Raw genomic sequence first — 20345 nt, forward strand, 5'->3', positions numbered from 1 at the left:
ATAATTCAGCATCCTCTCTTGAAATGCTGTTTGGCATCTTTTTTAATTGGGTAATTTTTTTTTCCTGTAGCATTTTCAATGCAGTTTTGTACACTTCTAATTGTTTATTCCCCTGCCAAGCAGTTATAAACCCATACAAACTGCCACTGCTGTTAAAAAAATACCCCTCAAAACACCCAAACAATGTTTTAACTATTTAACAATGAAAAATGCAGAGACTGGAAGTCTGTTGAATGATGGTTTGTTTCCAGGAAGCTTTTCGATCAATAATCACACACACTCAGCATGCCGTGTGTGTGTGTGTGATTGGCCACAGCCGTATTTTGTAATGTTAAATATTGCTAAATTTTCCACGATGTCGTATCTTTCTCTTTTTCTGCACAGTCAGTCCCTGCTCTGTTTGCTTTACCTTGTACCTACCATGACAAATAAAACTTTGAACTGCTGTTGGCAGGTTCACTTCTGCATCATACCATACCATTTATTAAAACCCATCATAATGCAGCCTGGACTAGTGCACCTACCTGAAGATATGAAGATATTTCAAAGTGTAAATGTGGAACTCCAGCTACAACATTATTCTTTTAAGCCTGTTCCTGACAAATCGAGTGCCTCGGTGGCCTGGGGGGGGTTTACTGATGATAACAACACTGCCAACTGTTTCCATTACCGTCATTATGAGGTTTATCTTCATTTTCATAGGCCACCGCGAACACAAAACCCAGCGCTCCTGTCTTCATTAGCAGTTTTATTTTGCTTTACCACAGGGGAGCGCCCACTCAGACAGTCTGCTGCATTTGAAGTAAACTTTCCCAAACGTCTTCTATCTTTTTTTTCTCCTACAGTATACCGACAAAGTCCTACAAAGTTGCATCATACGGTTTCATAGTGTTCATCACTTATTAACTACAATGAATCCATCTCAACTCAAACTGAAGTATTAGCCTGCAGGGACGTTTCATACAATACAAAGAGGTTATTGTGACATTTTTGGCAACATAGAATCCAGCCACATTCGTGTATCCCTCACATCCTGTTTGTTTTCTTTCTCTGATGAAAGTAAAAAACTCAAGCTGTGAAACCAGATGTATGTTCACGGTTACAGGCTAGAAGAGAACCAGCTGTGATCCAGATTAATTCTGCTATCTGGTCCTGTTTGAGCCCGGCTGAGACCCCCGAGGCTCGATGTGTCTCACTTGGACTTGAACTTTGGCTGAACTTGGACCAGGGTTTTTACACAGTGAGATGATTGTTGCTGTTGATCTTTCACTTCCTGTGGGGTTACAATATGGGAGGAGAAACATTCACCATCAGACATGGGAATGAGATGTGGTCCAATAGTCATAAAATGAACACTCCCTATTAAGTGTTTGGTCTGGCATTTGGCTAAACAGCTGTTGGGAACGTTAACAATGTAATCCAGTGTTCAAGGATGAGAGAGAGTTACTGAGGGACAGTTACTGGAATAAAGGGGTTTTATTCAGATGAGATAAACCCACTTTTACATCAAAGACCCCTAAAGTGACACAAATTGGACCAAATTTTGAAACAAACAACACCAGAAGTACATCTGAGACTGAATAACGTTACTTTTTTAGTCAATGTACGTACAAATTAGGGCTAATGGTGTGACTTTTTGGAAAATATTTTGAAGAAATTTCTGAAAAAAGTGGTAAAATTTCTTTAATTGTTTTTTAATTTCAGAAAAAAAGTGGTAAAATTTCTTTAATTGTTTTTTAATTTCAGAAAAAAAGTGGTAAAATTTAGGGGAGAAAAATTTGGGGACCCCCTTGAACCCTCTCAAGGACAACCAGAACTACTGATCTAAACAATGTTATTTGCAGAGCAGCTGTGTGGTGGTTAGGTAGGCATACTTACCTTTACCCCACCCTCACCCTAGTGTCAGCTGGGATTGCCTCCAGCCGCCTGCATGGATAAACACTGCAGACAAGGGATGGATGGATGTATGGATGGATGGAGGGAGGGGTGGAGGGATGGATGTCCTATCAGCTCCACTTGTGATTACATGGAGCAGCAGCTCTCGCTCTGCAGCCTCCATATGTTCATGTTGCATTAATAGTATCACTTTATTGAAACGAGCCTGTCCTTGACAGCCCCTGTCAATCATCCTGCTCATACACACCCACCCGTTGAACCCTCCTCCTCCCCTACACACTCTTACCCGGGATGTGGGTTTATTTTTGCCCGAGCTGCCATCAGCTCACTCCGGCGTGACAGTTGCAGTCGCTCCGCTGCTTGAATAGAAAGTCAATCCCCCGGTTAGACAAAAGCAGCATCCATCCATCCATCCATCCATCCTTACATCCCTCCTCCTCCGCGTGCACCTCCCCGGCCGTGGCCTGATTGGCTGCTATCACCCTCCCTAATCAGGCGGCCGCTGATTGGTCGGCTGCTCTCCTCTCTCCTCCGCCGTGGAGAGAGACGCAGAACAGAGCAGAGCAGAGGAGGCATCGGCGCGGAGTGGAGCGGACGGAGCTCGGCGGAGCTTCAGCAGCCAGGACAGGACAAGTTGTTGCCGGCAGGACACGGAGGACAGACAGCGGTAGGTGGGCGGACACGGTTTAGAAAATAAAAAGAAGACGAAGGGGGAAAAAATGTCTGTTTTACCTCGTGTGTCACGCTCAGTCGCTGCAGCTCGGACGCTGATTTAAGTGAAATTGAGTTAAACGTGTGCGCGCGTGCGTTTGTTATCTATGTGTTTAGTTTATGTTTTGGCTCTAACGTGGTCAAGGATGCGTTAATATTAACAGTAAGACATGAAACTTGATATTGAAGCTTCACTTTGGATATTTCCATTTTTTTTTTTTTTGGTGTGTAGCCTATCTGTGTGTGTGTGTTAGAGGTGTGTAGTCTCCCTGCTTCACTTCCTCTGTCATGCCATTGGTTTAAATGAGAAGAAGCTCAGTGGTGTGTGTCTGTCTGGGCTTATTGCCATTGAAACGTGTGAGAGAGAGCGAGGCAGAGACCAAATAAATCCAGATAAGTAGATGAGGACATTGTGCATTTCATAAAGCTGTGTGCACTTTATGGACTATAACATGGAGCATGGGGGCTACAATGATTTATCTGGCTGCTAATCCACGTCACTTAACATGAGCTAAGTGAAATCCATCAGTCCTCTGTTTCATTGCATAAAGGGGTGATGAGTTCCCCCCCCACGCTGGGTTTTTATCACTCTTCCTCCTCCTCCTCCGTGGAAGTGAAAGGGACAGTGGAGATGGATGTAACCCACTGTGGCAAGCTGCTCAATGGGATTTTTACCTTGTAGTCAAGAGGTCATAACAACAACTCACAGCCACTGTCTCCTGCTCGCTGTGAGCAGTATGGCTAAGCCTCCAGAAATCCATTTCTAGCAATTTATTTTGACAGCTTGCTTTGAAACACGAATGCCACGGATCTGAAAACGCAGGACTGATCCTCTCTTTCTTTTTCTTTCTTTTGCCTTTTTTTCTCCTTCTTTTTTGGAATTACAGCACCCCTTGAAGTGGTTACATCAATACTGCTCTACACTGTTTCTTGTCGTGGAGTAATCCCAGAGAAGCCAAGTCCATCTCTTTTGTGAGCAACCGTGGCTTTCAACCTTACAACGCCGCCTATGTCGTTAATACCGGCAGCTCTGCCAAATTCTCTCATTTAAGCCTGTGTGCTGGCGCGCCACCAGGTAGCCTACTGATATTGCACAAACCAGGAAAAAAAAAAGAAAAGAAACTGCTCCATTTAATTTCATAAAATGTCCCACAGTCCTCCGGTCACCTCCCCCATGACACAAAACACAGTGGGTTAATCTCAATTAGGCGATGACACATCAAAATGGGCACCTGGCACACATGGGTGATCTCAGCGGGGAGCGATGGACAGACACGGCCTTGGACCTCTTCTCTGGTCCATCAATCAATTTTGCTCTTGGCACGCGGTGACATCACAGCAGTGTCACTTCCTGTCACTGCAGCTCCACAAAACTCTTCACATGTAGAAACTGTTTAGGTCTTAGAAGATGATCTACTTCTCAGACATTGCTATATTTAGACTTTTCCTTTTTAAGAAGTTAGAATGCTGCTAACCATGTAATCATTAAAGGGATAGTTCATTATTTTTGGCAAATTGGCCCATTGCCATAATCCCTATAGTTTTAGCAGTAGGTTCGTTACCTTTAATTGTCGGTGTGCGAGCTGCTCAGAGCTACGCTACGGAGGCTAATGGGATTTCTTGGTTTCCCTCATCAAACTCATCAAATACACAATCCAACAACTCCAAAACGCTCTGGTGGACAAGTTGTGACCTGCACATTCACCACGCTATGAGATAATAACAGAGCGTTACGAGACAGAGTTGTTTTAGAGGGAAATTCATGCAAAACCGCTGATGCATGTTCCCGTTGGGGGCAGTTGTTCAGCAAGCAGTCTCTGTATTTACCTCTAAAACAACTCTGTCTCGTAACATTCTGTTGTTGGATTGTGTATTTGATGAGTTTGATGAGGGAAACCAAGAAATCCCATGAGCCTCTGTAGCGTAGCTCTGAGCAGCTTGCGGCTCTGCTCCGCCGTTCTAAAAATAGCATGCACCGACAATTAAAGGTAACGAACCTACTCCTAATGTATTTTCACAATAAAAATTTGACCAGAAACACAATACAGATTGGGATTCAGATGTTGAGTTGTAGTTCTACCCCAAAAGAAAAATGATTTTTGACTGATCGTCCACCGTTAACTCGTCATTTCCTGACTGCTGTTAGTTAGGGTTAGGATCAATAATTTACTGTTAAGTCTGAAATGAAACGCTGAGAGTTTCCCCTGTAAGCCCACCCCCCCAAATCAATGCTTTTCACCGTCTCTCTTGAATTCCTCTACACATTAAATCACTATTAAACACATCTAAGTCTTACCACAGCCTTTATACATATAAATAGGCTGTTTACATCTGCTGCGTTGTAAACTACATCTTATTGACATCCTGTGAGAGGAAGCAAGCCCCTGGGTGTGCGACTAATAGTCCTCGTTTTTAACTCATTTAACCCTCGTGTGGGGGTTTTATATGTGAAGGCGTCCCGCCTGTCAGAGTTATTGGCCGAATTTAACACACAGAATTGATCTTTTTAGATGTTGTAAAGTAAATAACTTGATGCCGTTCGCGTTAGTAGCACAGAGGAGGGAACTGAAACCTTTTTTTTTTTTTTGCAGGAAGCCCTCAGGCCGGACCGAGCCTCTTAATTATATCATATTTTTGTCCAGGAAGTGATTGGGCTTCGATTTATAGTGTGTCGTGGCGCTCCCTGATGTGATAAACCGCATGTGTCAGTGATGAATGGCGATTATAAAGCACGCGATAGAAAAGTGCATTACAGAGCAGCTTATTAACTCGTCCACTGTTTCAATGCACTCACTGCGATTTTGCTTTTCATGTGGACACAGTTCTGAGGAGAGATCGTCTGTCAGTCGCTGGGTCGGTGTTTGGTTTGGCCCTCGGGGAGCAGATTTCTTTCAAGTGCACAACTTGGCTCGTCAAATGTCACTGTTGTTTCATGAGGAGAGGACCTTTACTTAATGTTGAACTTAGCCTTTTTTGTCTACGTTTTTCTCTGTCAAGAAGATCATTGATTTAATTTTATTTTTGGCAAACATTCTGCAGGATTTATCATCAGTCCGTCAAAGTCTTTGTGCACTGACTGTCAAACAGAGAGGAGGATGGGATGCCAATCTCTGTGCTGAGTTAGGGGGCACGACCGCAATCATAGATACATCCAGATGTGCATGGACTAGTCGGCAAGTTAGCAACGATGTGATGTGCAGCACATCAGAGATGAAAGTGAAAGTGAAGGAGAATATCACAACTTATTGGACATAGTGTATGTATCTGCACCAAAAGTGATGGTGCTCAAACATTCAAAGTGCCGTGCTGGGTTGTTTTTTTCACCGCTTTCTCAGACCCTCATCTCCTCTCAGGTGACAGTGAGTGACAGCGATGACATGATAAATATACATTTATGGGAAATGCATTTTCTTTTCCGCGAGGCCCTGAGGCATGTGAGCCAACGTGTGCACAACACGTCATGTATATGTAACGTATTCCCTCTTTTCACGCCGTCATTTTGACACTAACTTTGCAAACACAACACTCTTCAGTGTAATCAGTTGTGATTTCTCCTACATAAACACTCCCTGTGGCCACGTGTCAGTCTCCCTCCGCTCTTCAGCAGGTAACGCAGCAGCTGTTGAGTGCTTAAAAACCATGAGCATCTAATTGTCGGGAGCGTAGATCCTTTAAAAGCCACAAATTCACAATTCAGACCTCTAGGATCCGGCGCCGTGACGCAGCTCATCCCATCGCTCCATGAAACTGATGTTAATGCTGGATTAAGCTGCTGCGCTGCACAGCTGTCAACGGTTTCATTAGGCCTTGCCTCCCAAAAAAAAAAAATCCACTTGTCAGACTTGCCTTAGCGCCATAAGTGGTGGCCTCCACAGCTGTTATCAATAAATATAATGTCTCTTTCTATTGATATGATTGTGTAATATCTGAATCAGTATGAGCGAAACAAGCTGCAGCGTTACTCATAATGACTTGGCCCCATTCTGAGCTCTGTAATGTTTAATATATAAACAGATACAACTTAAATGTTGATTACATCTGACATAGTGATAACAGCTGGAGCCGCCTGATTTCCCTCTAATTATAAATTGATTTTATTATTACTAGACAGGGAGGATAAGGGTGTGATTTTAATTCGATTTCAATTTCAGTTTTTTTTTGTCAGGCTTTTTTCATTTCTTATTTGTATCATAGAAACGGTAAGATATGATTCCTAAAAAAAGAAGATGTGTCACTCTGTTGGAATTGTTGGACACGGTGTTTTTCAGCAGGGTTCAGGAGATTTGACCCACTCCTTGTAGATTTGCCATCTAGTCTGTTTTTAGGGATGCACAATAGCTAACGGTACAGATAATTATCGGCCCGATATTGGATGATAATTATCGACCAAAATAAACAGATTTTTTTTCCATTTTAGAGCCAATCTACGTTGATTTGTTCTGGGCTTTGTTGTGATTACAACAGTAGTGATGTCGGTTATATTATTTGGTGAAGTCGGAGGCAGAGCTGTAATGTTAAACTCATCTTTACTCTCTACATCTTAGTCTTTCTTAACCTCAGATGTGAATAAAAAAGTATCGGTGGGGGAAAAAAAGAGTTATGGTGCATCCCTGTGTGTTTTCTTGTGTGGCATCTTTGCAAATGTTAAGTTTACGTACGTTGTTTTTTTGCTTTTCTGACTTTGTGAGCTGTTTGGGATTTCTGTGGTAATGCGTGTCGGCGTTGTGCAGGAGGAGAATGATCTCTGTGATCGTCAGTGTTCAGTTCGATTACCAATACCTTACACCTTCACCAGCGTCAGGCAGATTCTGGACTTATTTGTATTGACTTGTGATTGAAGTGCTGTCTGTTGAGTGTGTGTGTGTGTGAGTTTAACACACTTAACACATGCCATCCTTGTCTTTTATTCCTGTGACATTGTGAAGCGGTCACAGTCACCTCAGTTGGAGGTCACTGCGACCTGGCGGGTGATATTTTTTCAGTTCATACATTAATTATGTCATGACACCGCCTCTCATCCAAAAGGTCAGAGGTCAACGTCATCAATAATGTTCTGCTTAAACACATCTGGCTGTTCTGTGGCGCTGTGACCCAGGAGGAGGCTGTCAGACTCAGCACCGCTCGCACATATTGTCTGGTATTTTGTTTTTTTTAGTTGTTTTGGGTTGCAAATAGAACCTTTGGTCCTAACAGCGACGTGGAGGGACGGTCAACAACAAGAGAGAGGTCTGCCTGACATAAATCTGTTGCTCTAAGGGGAACACGACCCCCTATGAATGTCAGAAAGCATCACTCAAGGCTAGAAGCTGTTAGCTCTAACTTTGTCCACTTGATAGGAAAGATAACAGACGTGTTCAGGGTCATTTGTGCAACACAATGTCCTTATTGTTGTTGATATTAGATATATTTTTTTCCAGTTTGTTGTGGAGCCAGGAGGCAGCGGTAGAGGAAATCCTTGGAGGTCACCGACCTTTCCTGGAGGCGGGGTCAACCAACAAAAAAAAGCCCATTTCCCTCGGGGGGCATCAGTAAACTCTTGCATTATTGTTATTCACTTGACCTTTATGAATAATTAATGACTGTATTATTCAATTTAATTGCAGCAGGGGGGAAGCAAAACCCAGTTCCCTGCCGTTTTCACCTAGAATGAATGGTTTCTCTGCAACAACTCATAAATTACGACGCATTAGATTTTTATAACCGTCTGGCTGCGCTGGAGTTCCAGATAGCAAGAGGCTGTAACTTAAAACGCTGTCATCTTTTATAAGGTCTCGAGTTGTGCGCCGCTGTGGGTGTACGATTCCTCTCTGATTCTGTTCTTTCTCCGAGGGCGTTCGCTGGTTTTCACATTGATGTGCTCTGGCCTGTGCTCTCCCTCCCTCCCCCCTCCCTCTCTCTCTCTCTCTCTTGTGTGGGTCTCTGCGGAGAAGGGGTTTGGGAAAGCTACACAGGCGGAGCGGCGCGTTTCATCTGCCGATCTCAGCGCGTTGTGATCATGTCTGCGTCTGCCCGTCCAAACTTTACTGGATCATTTGATGATCACGTTGGCTGGGGCTCAGCCTCGTGTGCCCCCCCCCACCCATCCCCTAGCTGCTTCTGAATACGACACGGTGGGCGCAGATGATCCAACATCAACACTCTATGATCATGCTCACCCACCACTCCTCTTTAAACAACATGGCACATGAATAAAACAGGGAGCAACAGCCTGCTTGGTGGTTGTTATCTGGCCATGGTGAAATGACTGTAATAGCAGAGCCAAGCAGGAAATGTGTTGTCATCCATTCTCCACTTTCTTTTTTGTTTACGAAAATGAGAAATGCTAAGGAATGACAGAGTATTAAGTGGTTGTTAGTCAGACACACACACATCCTCATCACTGGTAGATTTCCGGGGTCACAGGTGAATTGCATCCTCCCTGCTGACTTGCGTTTTATTCCCTTTCGAGGGTCACGGCCACCCATCTTTCTGATTATTCTAATCTAGACAAAAGGAAGCTGCTGTACTGCACTCACTTCAGGCACACACACCGAGCCAGGAAGTAAGTTCAAACGATCGCTGAGGATTGTGTTTGGATGTAAGAGAGGAAATGTGTTTGTGTGTGTTACCTTCAGTTTGTTTCAGAAAGATGAATGCAACACACATGTGTTCTGCTCCTTTTAGATTTCTTCCGTCGAGCACCTGGAGCGTCCGGTGTAGCAGCAACAGCCACCAGGACAGGTGAGTCAAGTCAAGTGTGTGTGTTGTGTGTGTGTGTTATACTGCACATTCCTGCAGATTCCTTTTGTTGAGCAACGATGTGCTGCTGTGGTTTGTGTCTCAGTAACGCATTAAAGGGATAGTAGCATTTTTTTTTAAAAGTGGGGTTGTATGATCTACAAATAGCCCCTAAGTACTTTAATTGCAGTAGAAGACTCTCTACACTCCTCCCGTTAGCAACGCCAGCCCATAGCCCTGCCCAGAGATTTACAACATACATTGTTGTGAATGGACCCAAAGAAACGGCCTATTTTCGTGGCCTAAAAGAGGTTTTACCTGAAAAAAAAATACACAGTTCCATTGTTTGCTATAATATAATTTTTTCCAGCCCCTCAAAGTGCAGGAAAAATGCAGTTTTTATTTGGAGCTAACCAACTGCTGATCGGCGGGCGCTAACCCTGGGCCGGAGAGATACGTGAGTTGGTTAAGTCCAAATAAAAACTGCGTTTCCTGCACTTTGAAGGGCTGGAAAAAATTATATTATAGCGAACAATGGAACTGTGTATTTCTTTTCATGTAAAACCTCTTTTAGGCCGCGAAAATAGGCCGTTTCTTTGGGTCCATTCACAACAATGTATGTTGTAAATCTCTGGGCAGGGCTATGGGCTGGCGTTGCTAACGGGAGGAGTGCAGAGAGTCTTCTACTGCAATTAAAGTACGTAGGGGCTATTTGTAGATCATACAACCCCACTTTAAAAAAAATGCTACTATCCCTTTAATGCAAATCAATTTTAACGGCATCATTTTTTTATCGCAAGACCTACAGTAGTAAAGTTGTAGTTTTTTCATAAGCTGTGGCCACTAGATGCCGCCTTCTGCTTCTCAGCGTACGTCAAAAGCGTCGGCATCTTGGGATGATGGCGCTATGATGTCACGCTGAAGTAGTTCAACCGTGGTCAGACAGTCATGAATATCTGGTATGTCTACCTTTGTCAGCATGTGGCTGCAGCATGCGTGATCGAACAGAGCTGCAAACAATCTTGAGGATACGTTTGACTATGACCGATGTTTTCAATGACGGAAAGTAAATTCACTCAAGCGGACGACCAGCTATGTTTACAGTTTCATGTGTCATAGTTCTGATGGTTGGACAGATGAATTAGTCTCTAACACATACTACAGAGTTTTTCGGTATAGAAGCAACTCAGGTTTAAGTGTTGGGATGAAAGTAACAGCTGTAATATCATCCCTCTGCACATTAACAATGAGCCTGTCTGTCACTCTGCCGGCACCGCGGTTATTGATTAAAACGCACAACATATAGCCTACTCAATGTATACAGAGTTGGAGCTGTGGGCCTGCTGTCTGACTGTGACTGAACTCTCTCGTCTTGTTTTCATAATCTTTCTCATCAGATGAGTCAAAACTCTCAGCCTCTGCAGCGCCGTCATCCCCCGTTTATTGATACACAGTGTTACATCCTGTGAGATTTTGCTTCAAATGTGAATGACTGCTCAAAGTGAGAGTGTTAGTGTGAAATATAACACTATACGTTGTTTTCAATAGAAAACATTTGCATAAAGCGTATTAAGGGGTATTAAAATGATAATTAAAGGGACATTTAGAATAGATAGAAATGTGCGAGTTGACTATGACATTCTGTTAAATATTTGAATTGATTGACGGCACTAAACCGGATGCAAGTCTCTCCTGTTTATGCTTGTAGTGGTATCACATGGATGGTTGGAGGGAGGGAGGGAGCGCCTGTTATCTCCTAGTCTACCAGATGTGGTTGCACGTTGGCTGCCGTCGCCCCCTTCCCCAACAAACACACACACGAGGCACACACAACCTCCACCACCGCACTTGGCATGGGATGAGTGCAGAGCTGCGTCCCCTCGCCCTGGGTTTTTTTAATTGGGTTCTGATGATGGGGACTTTGCTGGTTTGCCAAGCTGGCCGCTCCGACTGTTGATGCCTCCCAGTTCTCCCCCTCGGTCAAGGAGATGATTGGATTTTCATTGAAATGTTCCAAAATAAATAAATAAATAAATCAAACTAAAAGGTGGATGGGTGAGCCCTGCTAACCGGTGGAACTACAGGCTGTTTGGCCTCCAGAGCCCTGGATATATAGACATGATACAAAGACGCTTTGTCTCCGTCAGGGCCAAGCCGTCGCCTTATCTCTGCTGCCGTATGGAAACCATGTCACTCTAATTTAGAGCTTGTGAATGGAAAGTTTACGTGGCCCATTATGAGGAGCGCGTTTGAAAAAAAACCCTGTGGCTCATGAAAACATCGTTTCCAATATGAAAGCCTTTTTTTTTTTTTTGCTCAATTTAAAAAGACGTCAGACAGCACAGCAGCATTATGCTTCTACTACAGCTTTAAAGCATCATCATGTTTCTCGGTTTCTGTCTGACCCCTCCCCCTCCTGATGTTAATCCTCTTTATGGAAGCCCAACATGGTTTTGTACTGATATTTATATGATTGTGTGTGCGTGTGGGGGGGGGTTGCTGTTTTTAGTTTTTCATCAAAATTAATTAAATAGCGAATCGCCACAGAGGAAAGTGTTTAATTTTATTTTCGGAGGCTGTATGTTTAACATTTTGTTCTGCTTTTGGCACAACTCTGGAGGTGATATTAATATCTTGCTGTATGCACGGTTGATTTCAATCAGCATCTGCTCTGAATGAGCACACATTCCTCTGTGGACCTGACTAACCCATTTGAATAGTTGCTTGTTTGACTCCTAGGCCTAATTATAGAGTATGCACTATTATATGTACACAAACACCATACAGAGCATCATTAATCTCAGACTGAGCAGATGCAGCGGTAATTATTTCAGGTATGTTTGATACACTTGATGCATGTTTAAGCGTCCTTGTCCTCTGAGGCTTGTATGTAAATTTGACATTTTGCTTCTCAAAATGATGCGAAGCATATTGAGTTTAAGGGCAGGGAGGTTTAATGCAGAGCGGTCTTATCCCCGTCTCATCCCTGTTGGTCTTGTTAACAGTCTCCGCTCTCGGCTGCGAGCAGCGAAATGCATTTTTACGAGACCGACAGACCCAGATAATAAACTTTCCGAGTTGACCTTCTGGTCTGAACAGATGCTTCCTTTCAAAAAGGTAAGAGATTGATCTTGATCTCTTCTGCCTCCACTCCGCTTGATGAAATGAAGGTGCAGTGGGTTGCCATATGCACATTGTGTTAAATGTGGAGCACCACGGCGGGGGCTTTTGTGCTGCTCAGAGCTGTAAAAGCTGTAATTGACAGATTTGTACATGTGAAGTTTCTGAAACTAGCGGAGACAGCGTAGTGCTTCATGTTGGTGGAGCATCACTGGAGAAGTCAATATCCAGCTCTGATTCGCTGCCTCCACTCACATGAGGGAGTTTTGTTCAGCTCAGTATTGATAACTGTGAAAAAGGAGGAATTATTCCCTGAAAAGTTTGGAGGGGGTTGGAAATCAGGCCAGAAAATAGATCCTGGGTCCAATTTTCTGTCTTATCACCCCCAAGAGAGCTCCATTTTCTCCTGGTCTGCAATTTCATCAATTACTAGTTTATGTTTGTTTCATCTAAAAGGCCCATCACGAAATAGTCAGAATTACCCATCATGCTTTTTGTTTGTTCCAACTCCTAAAAACCCAAGATGCTGCAGTCACTGTCAAATAAGAAAAGCAACAAATCTTCACAAATTGGAGGCTTAAAATTTAATTATTATTGGATTACTAATGAAACTGCTGTTTTGCTGTTTTGCTGTCCATGTAGTAGTGGATAATGTTATACTCTCAAAAGCAAGACCCTTGCTATATGTACAGTGTATATATATAAAAACCAAACAAATTTTATTTTATAACGATTATACACCTATAGAAATATATTCATGGGTAGTACTGTATATTCAGATTTTGCTAATAAACCTCGCCAAATATTACACACTGGATCTTTAAGTCTATCCTAAAAAAATATCATACATTGAACTGTATGATATTGATATTTGAACTGTATTTGCACACTGCACAAGCCTGCTTGGACCTAGATACCACCTTGAAATACGACTTGCTCCATTTAAGTGTAATTGATAAAAGCATATTCCAACTCCCTCAGGTGCTGCATGGTGATGGGTTCAATCTGGCTGTGGCCTTGCAGTGGGAATAACGTCTTTTCATATAAGAGCATGTTGATGCTGAGTGGCCAACCTAGCCGATCTTTGCTTTACATTGCACTATATAATATTTATAGTAGTAAGTCTTGTTTTTCCATGTATAGGTGCTTATAGGCTGAAAGATAGAGGGCGGATGTGTGTCTTCCTCTTCTGTGATTGTTGCCTCATTTATTGGTTTCCTTGCCTGGGAACAGCTCGGAGAAAAAAGCTTCAAAAGGTCAAATCACACAAGTTAGGCTGCCTGAATGATAATGGGAGAAGATTTTTTCATTCAGCGCATGTTTTTGCTCCGGCTCCATTATCTGTACTTTTTCAATTTTGTATTATACCTAGAGCTCGTATGTGAAGAGAAGTGGAGCCGCTCCTTCAGTTGTTTATCTATGTATGTATGTGTGAAAATGCTCATCTTCAATCTTTTTTTTTTCTTTTCTCATCTGTGAAGTGGTGTAGAGTTTTTTTTTAAAGGGAACAAGCCTTTGAAATCATTGGCCAGCTGAAAATTTGTGATAAACCAGTTGAGTAGAAGGTGCTGCGATGGATTTCAGCATCCACGTCAGGGATCGTACTTTATCTCCATGTGCTGTGAGCGTGGCCGGTTGTTTGTCTCTATATGTCGACTCCATGAGAGAGCGGAGTCTGCTCTGGGCCCTCCTCGACCCTGAAAGGATAAGCGATATAGCTTGTGGCAGACTAACAAAAAAAAAAGAAAAAAAGAAAAGGCAGATATGTGCTGTGATTACATACAGACCACAGAGGCCCGTGTGGTGGAGGCACTGATAAATAAAAAACAATATTGGGAGTATATCCGAGTGCACACAGTCAGTTTTTCTCTTTTATTTATTGCACCAGACGTAGTTTATTTGTTGTTTGACTGTGCTCTTGTGGTGGCACAGGGGTAAAAGAAAAAAAAAAAAAAAAGGCTCCCCTCGAGCAACACAAGAATTCATGGGATAGAGGCAAAATACATTTGAGGTGTTTGGTGTAATCATTTCTAGAAGCGTGTTTATTCTCAGTCCTTCAGCATGCCTCGTTTTTTTTTGTTGTTGTTTGTTATTTCTGTACTCTAGGCAAGCAACACACTTATCTTCCCAGAAAAGCCTGTGAATATGTAGTGTATTGATTTGAATGCTGCATGTTGCACTCCATTAGCCGCCGAATTCTTGCCTTGCGTGCGTGCGTGCTCCGCGACATGAATGCTGTGATCTGAAAATGATGAATCACTTGTCTGGAGCTGCGCTTCTCGATAAAAAAAAATATAAATCCTTTTATCTGCTTAGATTACCTCTGGAACGCCTGTCGCGCGTTGTCCCCTTCACCGAGTAGAACAACGCAACAGGACCGGGCTAATGTATGTTCTGGTGATACGTGAGATGTGTCCTCTCTAATGTGTGGACTCAATGCATTTTTCACGATGCGGTTGATTACATTCTTCATATTTAATCAGCTGCAGGCACCATGGGTTTTACATGTATAAGAGCGGCCATTAAAATTCAGTATGTTCACATTACATGTATGCATATACAAGTCTTTGAGTCTGCCTGGACTTGCACTGCTCTGACACACTCATAGTTGTGCATTTTCCTGATATTATCCCCACCCTCTGTTTACAGACGGATTACGGTTAAGCCTCTCGTCTATCTGTAGCATCTTCATTGTCTGTAATGAGTTTGAACTGATACCTAGCTAGTGATTTATCCTCAAATAACACTGATTTAATCTCATCTCATATTGACAGTTCCCACTAAAAAACCACCGAGAGCTGGAACGACAATGAGAGCCGTAATAACACAAAAACAAGGAATACGGCGACCACGCGGAACAAAGGCTGTCAGTCAGACGGAGAATACTTTCTGGTTAATTTGCCGGATTTATGCAGAAGCACAGAATAATGTCACGCTCGGGATCTTTGCCTACTCACAAGCTCAGCAGGTAATCGTACTATTCAGATCATCTTTCATTGATTGGAGGCTGCTGTCATCCATCTTGCCTGAGGGGGACAGCGCAGCTCCGGCTCAATCATGGACGCCCCCCTGACCTTTTCCGGCTGGAATCCACTTTGGAGGAAACTTGTTGCGGACTCATTTCATCAGTTGACGTGTCCCCGCCGTGGACGTTTTGCAGTGTCACCCTTAGCAACACAGTTTCTCAGAGTTATTCACCTGTTATGATACACAGAGAAAAAGGTGGAAAGCGTGTCACCACCACCCGTTCGCCGCTGCCCCGACAGTTCCCCCATTCATTCACGCTGACATATAAACAGCCTATGTGTAATGAAGCGGAGGGTTGGTTTGCAGGATTGCAGCTTTGACTCCCCACAGCCTTTTTCAAAAAGCGTTTGATGTGCCGTGGCGCCTAAAGACTCCACAACAGTCCTGCAGGTTCAAAGCACGAACGCACGCAGCTGTCCCCGCGCATCGCGAAATAGGACACAGACGAGTTTCACGGCAGCGAGTCGCCAGTTTACCCGTCACTTTGTTCAACACGGGTGATGAAAAGCTCGTCTGTTAATCCATCATGTTAGATGAAGGTGTGTCGGCTGCAGCTGCCCTCTAAATTTCCCTGATTGAAATCATCAGTCAAAGTAAGCCGTGATTCATTCTCCTGTGGCCTTTCAGTCATTTGGAGCGCAGCATGGCAGGCTGTAAACTGTAGCTGGGCCCAAGTAATGCAGAAAAGCATAATAGCATGTCAGCGTGCTACCGTATGCTAATTTGCGCTATATATATATACAGTATATGAATTGCAGCTGACATTGTGGAGCGCTGCAGGGTCGACATAGTCTGTGGGCAAACCTGGACATTAGCATCAACATGAGCAGTGAAGGTGGACTGGTGAACAGATGGGTTTGTATCTTCTGCAGATGTGGCGTAATGTTGAATAGCATCCCTGATAAACACTATAGTCTTTTCTAAGAGACATATAATCTCATTTTCTCTCATTAGCTTGTGTTTACCATGGGTTTGAATTAAACCATCTCATCAAAAAGCCCATTCCAAAACCATTAGACCCTTCCAACTGGAAGTGCTAAAAGCTAGTCTCCAGATTCAGATCTCATTCCTGCAGCTCTGTCTTCAGTATTAGTCATGCAGGTGCTTGTTCATAAAGTAAATTATAGAAAAGATAGAAATGTTGACCCACTGAGGACACCGAAGTAAAGCAGAGGGAGTCACAAATGGCTCGGCTTCGTCCTCTGGGGTCCACGTCTGTGCAAAACGTAATTTCAGTCCATTCAGTAGACGTGACAGGGACATATCATGGAAATATCACTTTTTAAATGCTCTTTAACATATATTTGGGTGTTTGTCTATTGTCTTGCCTTCTGGCCCCAAAATGTGAGAACTGACAAAAACATCTGTAATGTGCAGGCTCCCGAGGTTGAAATCCACGTGGTTTTACAAGCTGTTTCCTCTGTTGTCTGACAATGATGACGTTAGTTTTCGAATTTGCATAATCCCACCCCTACCTGGGAACAGTAGAAGGGGCGGGGCAAGTAGTGGCTCATTTGCATTTAAAGGGACAGGCACTGAAACCAGCCGAGCTGTGATGTTTGATCCTTGGGGTATTTTCTCTTTAAGACACCTGGGAACTATTTTAATTTGTGTAAAAGTGGCATAATATGTCTCCTTTAAGATCTGGATACAGGCCTAGATGTTGTAGCTTGTGACTTTTTCATTCTGGTGTCTCATTACAGTCGGTGTAGCTAACTAATAGTTTTAGGGCTTGTTTACCCACTTGACCTTTAGAAAAAAGCTATCGGGCTCCAATCATCACTTAGCTGCAAGATCTGTCATCAGACTTTTTTGTTGACAAATAGTGGGGAGTGAGAATCTGTGCAGTGAAGTCAACCTTCTGAAATGCGCCTCCTGGGATCTACATTTCTAATACGTCGTAATTGTGCCTCAGGCTGTGTGTTGGCTCCCAGATGGATGGTTTTGTGTGTCAGTTAATAAACTCTGCAGCTTCTCAAGAACCAAGAATAGTCAGATTTTGTTTGTTTCCCCAACTCAGGGAAGTAAAACAGAAGCGAACAAGCTCGGGCTAAATTTGCATTTTTACCTGAGGGTGAGCTGAGGTCAGTAACGCTGGGTGGGGATACAAACTAGTCAGCTAATTAGAAGTTCCTGTTGGATTTACATGTAGCCTACATTTGTCTGATCAGATTGGAGTCAGTAGAAGTGCCTAAGTGCTAAAGTGTGTTACAGATAAACTTGTTAGTGCAGGTGAGGCAGGAAAGAGAAGAGAGAGTGTAGTGGTCGGTCAGATTTAACTCATGAATATGCAGCACAGAGGAAAAAAGGCAAAGATTTCTATCTAAATATATAAACAGTAGTGATACAGACTTACTGTTACTTAGCAAAACATCCAGGTGTTGACTTGAAATCAACCTGCAACACATTTATGTACATTTTCTGCAATTTGAACTGTATTACATATATTATAAATGCATATAGTAGGTAATAATCTGGCTTTATTTTAGTTTATGATCACAACATCACAGAGTTGTTTTGCTGTTGCTGGCTGCTTTACAGTGAGAGTGACGAGTGTAGACGGCCTCTGATCTTGTTGTTGTCGTTTCATGGCGGCAGGTGTCTCGTCTTTCAACATGACACAAAATGGAAGAAAAATAAATAAAGAAATGTGAAAAATATTCCCTCTGTCTGTGGAGCCTTGCATATATACATAAATATACCTTATACCGTCCTAATTATGAGCACATCCCTTCTACTGGACTGTCGTTACTTACTTTAGTGTTTCCATGATGGCAGTGTGCTCTTTGTGTGACGTCCTGGCTGCACACAGGCCCATGATGTAGAGTTATTACTCCCCTCCATCACAGCATCTGTGGCAGTAGGCATCCCATTTCCTGTGCATTCATCACCATTACCACGGCAATCAGCGGCTGCTGGAGACCAGCTCAGGCTGTAGGAAACGCACTACGTTGCTACGGCTGGTCCAGATTCACCCACCACCACCACCGCCGCCCCGACCGCCCCTCCCTCCCCATCACTTTTATCGAGCGCTGTGATCTATTGAAGGAGAAAGCTGGAGCGGTCTTCAAATAAAAGCTATAACTCTGTGGCTGTGGAGAAGGAAATCAGGACGCAGGCATGTCCTCGCAAGACAGACACCGACCCGCCCCCACCCTCGGCTCGGATGTGTATACGTAGACATGCGTTTCTCCACCATCCACCCTCCTTCTGTTGCTGCCTTCTCACTCAAGTTTATCATCAGCTGCTCCCTGTAGATGGCTTATTGCCTTTTCCACCCTCATCTGTCCACCTGGCTGAAAAGGCCTCCCAGGAAGAGATTAGCAATCCAATAACTTGTGGAGCATCCACCTCAGCAGCAGGTGCTCCCCAGAGTGAATGCTGATGAGAGCAGCCAGGACTCTATAATAATAACAGGCCAGCCAGTATTTGCTAACAGCCAGCAGGCTCCCTCAAGCCGCGACCTGCTGCTCTTTAACTTGCTGTAAAGTTAGAGCAGAGCAGGCGTCAGTGGCGTTTTGTACAGTATGTTTGTTTTTTTACCCCCATGTCACTCATATGAATCAGGAATCAGAGATTTTCAAATGTACAGTACATCATGTTACAGATGTGGTTGTGATTGATAAATAATGATTAGCAGCAGACCCAGCCAACAGGTAATGAAACCCACTAAAACCCATTTAGACTCACTCTACTGTAGATGAGATTCATTTAGAACGACACTGGTCACTTCTCACATTACTATGATTATCAGTAATTGACCTGTGTTTCATTTTGTTTTGGACTCAGACTCTAAGCTTTAATTTTAGCTTTTGCTTTCTTCTCCATTCACAAACATCTGCAGGTCACAGTATTTACAACCACTTAACCTTGGATTACACTGTCTCTGTCTGTGTCATCACCAGTATCTGCACATACTGACTTTGCTCGCTGCACATCGTCCCTCATCATGTGACAAAACCTTCAGGTGCTGAAACTTAAGATTAATTCACAGTGTGCATCTCTTTTCCCTTTTGATTTTATTGTGAAAATCCAGTATATATATATATATATATATATATATATATATATATATTAGGGCTGTCAGAGTTAACGCGTTAATCGCGATTAGATTAATTAAAAAAATTAACGCGATTAATTTTTTTAATCGCGGTTAATCGCGGCCCATTTTGTCCTCTGTCTGCTGGACTGGAGGACTGGAGTGTGGGACCTCCAGTCCAGTAGGTGGCGGTAAGGCACCTTCAAGTTGGTTGCTACACAAATATACACAGTCTAACATATATCCACAGCTCCATCCATTGATTTTTTGACGGCTTTGTTGTCAACAAATGCACATGGCCATGTATTGATTTTATTGACAGCGTCGGTTGTCAACAAATGCACGTGGCGATGTATTGATTTTTTGACGGCTTCTGTTGTCAACAAATGCACATGGCCAGGCAGAGGCGTAGCAAAGTAAAGGGCAATTTCCACTGGATGCAATTCGTTTCAATTCTGTGTGAGTTTCATGCATCATGTGTTATGATTAGGTAGGCCTACTAGGTCTGGTCTAAAAGTTGTTTGTCTAGAGATTATAACACTTTGGAGGGTTGAAAGTCCAAAGCGCCATATATAATATTTTTAATAGAGATTAATCGCGAGTTAACTATGGAAAAAATGCGATTAATCGCGATTAAAAAAATTAATCGTTTGACAGCCCTAATATATATATATACAGTATATCATCTATATGAATGTGACATTAACAGTATAAGATTTCCAGCCACCGGCAAATAAAATGCAATAATAGGATTATATTTTAAGACTGCAACAACAAATAGTATAGTTATGTTATTATCTGGGCTAAGATGTTATTGCAGATGAAACCAAACCTC

At 43.0% G+C, this 20345-nt stretch overlaps 1 protein-coding gene across 6 annotated transcripts in view; it reads left to right on the top strand.

The window, feature by feature from the left end:
• Positions 1-2436: 2436 nt before the first annotated feature.
• Positions 2437-20345, top strand: part of LOC146990815 (beta-1,3-galactosyltransferase 1-like) — a 114048-nt gene continuing 96139 nt past the window's right edge. For 3 of the 6 annotated variants that reach the window (XM_085799683.1, XM_085799700.1, XM_085799711.1), the window contains exons 1-2: positions 2437-2563; positions 9271-9327. The gene's annotated coding sequence lies outside the window, so the exon portion shown is untranslated. Of the gene's footprint in view, positions 2568-9270; positions 9328-20345 lie in introns of all 6 variants that reach the window. The other 3 variants (XM_085799691.1, XM_085799722.1, XM_085799733.1) reach the window with 2 other exon arrangements.

Source organism: Trachurus japonicus, chromosome 2 (genome assembly GCF_045865225.1).
Source record: "Trachurus japonicus isolate A0001 chromosome 2, Traja_1.0".
In the NCBI taxonomy this organism is placed as follows: Eukaryota; Metazoa; Chordata; class Actinopteri; order Carangiformes; family Carangidae; genus Trachurus; species Trachurus japonicus.